General features: G+C 30.4%; 1 long non-coding RNA gene across 4 annotated transcripts; it reads left to right on the top strand.

Moving 5' to 3' along the window:
• The first annotated feature begins 2,479 nt into the window (after window positions 1–2,479).
• On the top strand, window positions 2,480–6,399 carry LOC107873052. 4 transcript variants are annotated; one of them, XR_007057249.1, is made up of 4 exons: window positions 2,480–2,765; window positions 3,352–5,276; window positions 5,461–5,517; window positions 5,986–6,399. It is a non-coding gene; the product is annotated as an uncharacterized LOC107873052 (long non-coding RNA). The 4 variants fall into 4 exon arrangements; XR_007057250.1 differs by having other exon boundaries at window positions 2,483–2,765; window positions 5,392–5,517; XR_001675081.2 differs by having other exon boundaries at window positions 2,483–2,765; window positions 3,352–5,517.
• The last annotated feature ends 676 nt before the right edge of the window (window positions 6,400–7,075 follow it).

Genomic DNA, 7,075 nt, shown 5'->3' with positions numbered 1-7,075 from the left:
AGATAAATAGTTGGTCACAAATGATACTATTTATTTGATAAAAGGACTCTTAATTAAAAAATATATTACTCGTTGATTGAGTAATGACTATCACTATTAAAGCATTGAAGAATACGAATGTTGCGTCGTGAAATATAGATAGATTGTGCACTAATCGTTCATGAAGTTGTATATCTTCGGTGAGTATTCTCCATATGTTTTGGTTGGTGAGTAATTTTTTTCTTAGAGAAATTCATATGTTGTACAATAATAATTATCCAAATTTAAGAAAATATATTAAAGAAGAAAAATAATATATAAAAATTCATATTTCATAAATTAGAAGTTTCATATAAAAAAAGGTACTAATATGGCTAGAGTTAAATTCATCATAAATAGAAAAAGTGAAAATATTGAGGGCTACACAAGGATAATTTTGAAATAAGGGAGAATTATGAGGGATAAAAATGTCTTTTACTTGGTTAATCTATAAGGGCTTATAAGCCAAAAATAAATAAGCAGGAATGAAGTGCTTTTAACTTTTGACTTACAGCCCGTTTGAATATGATTAAAAAAATAGTTTTTTAATTTAAGTGATTAAAAATTTAAAATAAGTGCTTATAAATTAAGTAGATAAGTGTTTGGATAGAAGTACTGAAACTGAAAAAAAATTATTGTTGTGTTTGGTAAACAAGTGATGTTAAGCATTTTTTTTTTTTGGTTAAAATGACTTAAATGTCCTTAAAGTTATTAATACCATAAATAAGGTGAATTATTTATAATTTTTAATTCTAAAATAATATTTTTGAACAAACCTCTGATGTAATAATGGATTCGATAAAAACAAAGAAGAAAGATGAAGAAGAAATTGGAGGGAAGAGATGAAGCGTATCGGCAAAGAGAAAAAAAACAGTTTATATTTAAGGGCTACAAGTTTATGATATTGTTGGAATTGGAGGAAAATATAATGGATAAAAAGGTAAATGTTTTAGTCAAATCTAAAAGAATTTTAATCTAAAAAGCAAAAAGTTGAGGATACCCAACTTCTCACTTTTATATTCTTCTAATCAATTTTTAGCTTTTTTAAGCACTTTTTTATTTTACCAAATACCTTAAAAAACCTAAAAAAAAAAAATTCAAAATTGGTTTGACTAGATTTTAATCCTATCCAAATGGATTCTTATAAAAAGGAAATTTTGATTTTTTTTAAGTAATTTTTAAAATGGTCAAATACTTGAAAAAGTAAAAATGACTTAGGGCTCGTTTGGCCATGAAAATTTTTCTTTTTTTTTGGAATTGAAAATTGTGGTGTTTGGCCATGAAAATTTGAAAAATAATTTCGAAAAAAAAATTCTTAAAAGGGAAAACAGGTTTTTGTTGTTTCCACAATTTTTCAACTCCAATTTCAACTTTTATTATTATTACATATAATCCCAATCTTTTAAAATTTTACATAAAACTCTCCCTATAACATTATTTTTTTATTATTATGTATATAGCAGTTTTAAAAAATAAGATAATTATAATTTCAAACTTAATGTTGTTCTAATTAATATATATCTCTTTTTCTCTTTCATCATTATTTTTATCCCTTATTTAATTTTCTCCCTTATTTAAGACATTATTTTACTGCTAATTTATATTTATACCCATAAATATATAAAGTATTATATTTATAATAGAAATATACAAAGTATGTTATATATAAAGTTTATACCATGTATATATCATATACATATATAAATATACAAAATATTAAGAAACATACTAAGCATATTTATAATATAAATATACAAAGTATGTTATATGAAGTTTATACCATATATATACCATATACACATGTATAAAAATACAAAGTATAAAGAAATATGCTAAGCATATTTATATATTTATGGTATATGATATAATATACCATAAATATGCAAAGTATGCTTTATATAGAAATAATTTATTAACACACAGTAAAATATTTCATGTATAAAAAAATTAAAAAAATAAATTAGCGATATCCTAAAATTTAATAACAATTCATCATTTCCTATTTTTTAGGAACGAAAAATGAAGGAAATAAATTAACTAAATTTCTAAAAAAATAAATTTATTTACAAGATAATATTTGTTACCTAAAAAACAGAAAGCAGTGATCTGTTAATATAACATCCATATTTAAAATTTTTAAATATGAAAAAACGACTATTAATGTAAATATTATATATGTCATAATTGAAATTCATTAAATATAATCATGTATATATAATTATTTTTATAATAGTGACTAATTGTATTTTTTTTTTGTTAGTAGATAAATTATAGTTGAGTGATTTTGATAATCTATAAAAGTTAGGATATAAAATAATATTTTAAATTTTTTCTCAAAAGTTAAAAACTTTTTTTTAGAAAAATATATCAAACACTACTTCAACTCCAATTTAACTCCAACTTCAACTCTAGCGTGAAAAATTAGTTTTTATGGCCAACCTGGCTACTTAAACACCATCATATTAAAGTCATAGAGTTTGGTGTAACAAAGGTAAAACATGGTGGATAAAAAGTACACTTCTATTTAGTGAACCTCAGTTCACCGCACCTCTCATTGTGAAATTTGTAGGAAATGGAAAGGGGATTGATGTTTCTAGGAGTTTTTGGAGTGGACGGCATGACACGATCTCATAATTATGGTTGAATAGATATTGATTGAGATCTTGCCAATACCGCCCATTCCAATGATCATTTTTCTTTTTCCTTTTTCTTTGAGTTGTTGAATCAGTTGCATAGTGGGTTTCTTGGTACGATATTACAGCTCTAAATTCTATTGAAGTTTTTCTTTTGTGTACTTATAGTAGTTTTTCTAACATGTAAAATTGACAGGTTGTGAATAATATATTGGCTGAAAAAGAGACGATGGATCTGTATGCTCAGCTGAAATTGTGTTCAGATCTAGGTTTTATTTAGAATTTTGAATGAACTGACCCACTAACTGGACAATTTTCAACAAACAGTGGGGGTTGATTTTGCCTAAATTTAAAAAGAAGGGTCTGAAAAAATGTTATATAATAAAACGCAGGTCCAGTAGAATTACCTGATAATATTATGCTGATGGAACGCAGTAGGTTTCGGTGGAATTAGTTGGCTTTCTTGTTAGGACTTGTAGCTCCAAGTGATGTTTCAAAATTAGCTGGTGATTATTGATTGATAAAAGTTCATTTGTCACACGTTTTTATGTGTAAAATTTGCAAGTAAATATGGTAGGCTGTGAAAAAGAGGTAGTTGGGTTGTATGCTTGAGCTTGGATTCTATTGTGTTCTGGTTTTATTAAATGGTTAACTCTATCTTATTTGTTACCTTATTTTCACTGTCCATTATTTGTTTCAGAATAACATTAGCCTGAGAAGAAAAGAACAAAAGTATTCATTTAGTAGAAAGGAAAGATGAAGAGTACTAGCAGGACAGGAGGGTAAGCTTACAATATATCTTTATTGTGATTACAAGGGGAAAAAAATAGAAAGTGCAGCGTATGTTGTAGCTGCACAACTAGCTCTCCAAATCGAACAAACTGGATAAATCTTCAGCAAACAGACAGTTGATTATGTTAAAATTAGGATAAGGGACCGAAATGCATTTGATGAAGTTCAAATCCTGTTTCTGAATGAATCTCAAGTCATATCATCTCATCATATCATTGTCCGTGATTGTGACCCTTCTAAGGTGCTGAAAGGATTTCACAACAAGTTCTATAATCACTATAATATCAACTCAAAAGTTAAGTGCTTCTTCTTAATGGCTTTGCCTTTTATTGCTTTTGTGCATGATGGAAAGAAAAAGATCTGATCTTGGTGAATGTATATAATAAACTTCTGTGTCGATTGATTAAATTATTATCTCTTGAATTGTCTCCTCATATCAATTTTCTTATACTAGTATTGTTTTAGCATTTTGGCCAATCTATTTGTTTTCATTTTGGCAAGTCTTGATATAGCATTAGGCTAACTTGTCAATCTGTGGGAATTGGACATGTCCTCACTAAATACCTGAGTACCTGCATATGTACATTTTATCTTTCTTAGTGATATGCTGCCCTATTTCAGTTTCTAGGGGATTGTCTAACTGCTGAAGTTGAAATTACACCTGTTAATTTAGTTTATTATTAGTACTTTTCTTTTTTGGATTAATGATTGCTGCACTTGGTTGAACTAGCGACAGATATATGTATAGCTATACTTACATACATACTATCCATTCAATTGAAGTTCTTTTACAGATAACTTTCTTTGAATGACTAAAATCGATTACTTCAAGAATCACACTATAGCTGTAATATCCTCTTCATTTGTCGTGAACATGATATTCTTTTATCGAATTAAATTTGACAGGTAAGGCAAGTTCTCTTTGAAGTCCCTTGGTGGACAAAGCTTATTGTGAAAGTTATAGTGCAGCTGAGAAATGCAGAACTAAGAATGCCGCTAAGCTCTTACTAGAGTTTCTTTTGTCCTCTGGTAAACCATTAATCTCCACTGGTCTATTCTTTTGACATCTGCAGAAAGTGAGAACCAAGCTCTACGTTCGAACAATAAGAGTTTCTACACAGATGTTCATTTTTCATTTTTTCTTGTATATTGTTGTGGCCTTCTCCTGATGTGAATAATAACTCTGCACTATGAGTACACATTAGTCGGGTGGCAAAAAGACCACGTCAACCCAAAAGGAACGTTATGACCCAAATTCTGTTTAGTCTTGATGACACCTAACCAACCCATCAAGCGAATAGATCAACACAAATATAGCCAAAACATGAGATAATGGCATAAAAATATGGTTTGGATTGGAACTTGATTGGAACATGTTGGAATTTTCAGGCACGAGTTAGATTAGTCTGTTTAAAAGTATCAAGTATAAACTGGAGAGGGTCCTTGTGTGTATGCTTACATTGTTTTGATATTTTCAGTCTCTTCATGATGTCTTTGTGATTTTTATTAGCTATCTATCTTGGTTTATCATTCAGTTAGCATCACACACAACCTGATTCTGATGTAACCTTTGGCGAGTTAATAGTTTTTCATTATTGATTCAGTACCGAGTAAGATGTGTAGTTCATAGACCAATAGGTGTGTGGCATGTGACTAAGTTCAGTCTGGGCACGATGTGATCTTTGGAAACTTAGTGGCTTCCATTATTGAGCTAGTGTTGAATAAGTTATGTAGTCCATGGTCCGCGACAAGTGGTTAGCCTCGCATTTAATGCTTCGAAGACAGGACAAGACATGAAGATTAACTATCCCATGTATTGGAAGCAGTAGCAAGGTACCTTTAGTTATTTGAGATTATTGAATGTATTTAATTTGGTACTTTGATTTAATGCTTCGCTATATTTAATTCTATATGGTTTAAATTATCTCATGTGCAAGAATTTTCCTAGGTGCAAGATGAGAGGGCGAGTATTATGAACTTGCTGGGTCATTCGACTCACACTTACTATTTGGTGCAGGACCTGTTGGGAGTGGTCCAGTAGATTTCCAGATCATTTCGGTCATGTTCAGCTGAGGTGAGCCATTACTAGTCTCTGGAGGCCATTCCAGTTCTATCATAGTATTTCTTATGTTTATGTATTAGGGCTATTCCCACAGAGTTTCATGACTTACAGTGTATTCGGGTATTATGGGTCTTGTGTTTGGACTTTTTTTTTGGTTCTCTGCATTTATATTTTGAAACCGTCTATTGTTCCTTCACTGTTTAAGTCGTTTATTTGCATGCTAAGTTCAGAGGGTTCGAATGGTGAGGATAGCTTGCAAGGTGCCCTGTCATGGCCTACGTGTCAGGTTTGGGTCGTTGTGGTTCCCTATCTCAATGAGTCAGAATTTTTAAAAATTCTGTAAAGATTTGGTCTTTTTAAAAATTGAAGTTCCTGAAAATGACTCAATAAAAAGATAAATTTTGTCAAAGCAGCAATAGACACACTTTACATATCTAATAATTACAATGAGGTTTACAATGCAAACCTCTTCTTTCTTAGGCGTCTGTTGATAATGAAGGCGAGTTGATTGGGATGCCTTTGGCCACGGATCATAGTTGGTGTGGTGGCGTGAGCACAAAAAGGGATACCTCAGTGTACTAAATCTAAAACTACTGCTAAGGACGGAGTCTGTGAGCACAAATCATTAGAATTCAAGAATTCAAAGTCATGATTCTTTATCACTCGATGCACTCCGTGACATTTTGGGTAGTCTCTTTAGGGGAACTTCTCGATGGCTTCCTTCTTGCTTAGCCATATCAAAGAATGCTTTCACTTCAACCTGTTCCAAAAATTAAAGAGCAATGGTAAGACGAATGCTTTATATCAATGTTGTAATATATGGGTTAAACATCTTCTAAACATCATAGATATCAATTGTTAAGTGATTTAATCATGGATAATCTTTTGAGGGAATTGTACTATATAATGACCCGATATCGAACATCATCGAAAAGAAACAAATTTACCTAAACACCGGATCCCAAAATACTTGTGGAAGGAGACGCATAACCCCCAAATTACCCGTGACATATACTTAGATCCTCCATGTTACAACTTAAAATATATACTTTTTAACGATTCACCTATCTCCTAGCTAGGGGTGTACAAATCGAACCGTTAAGTCAAACCGAACCGATGAATCAAACCAAACTGAGGAAAAAAACCGACTTATGGTTTGGTTTGATTGGTTTGGTGTTAAAAAAAAAAATTGATCATTCTTGGTTTGATTTGGTATTAGCAAAAATAAAATAAAATCGAACCTAAACCGAACCGACATAATACATATATAATTTTAATTTTTTATACGTAAAAAAGTATTACTTATAATCTACTTTCTAATTACTTTTATAACTTTTTTATATTCAGAAAATAGATATATATTCTTGGGCCTTTAGTTATAATATTTAGGGAAAAGAACATGAACTGACCATTTAAAAAAAAAATGGCCCACACTATGAAAATATGGACAATTGGAGCTAGTCGGCCCAATTTATTTCCTTTTTTTAGCCACTTGGCCCAAAACCACTCTCCTTACACAATTAAGGAAATTAAATGCTCTTTATAGTTGTTACTCTTAAATCACTTTTCT

This window comes from Capsicum annuum, chromosome 6 (genome assembly GCF_002878395.1).
Source record: "Capsicum annuum cultivar UCD-10X-F1 chromosome 6, UCD10Xv1.1, whole genome shotgun sequence".
NCBI classification, from domain to species: Eukaryota; Viridiplantae; Streptophyta; class Magnoliopsida; order Solanales; family Solanaceae; genus Capsicum; species Capsicum annuum.
Note: the sequence above shows the minus strand (reverse complement) of the source record. Positions and strands in the feature narration are given on the sequence as shown.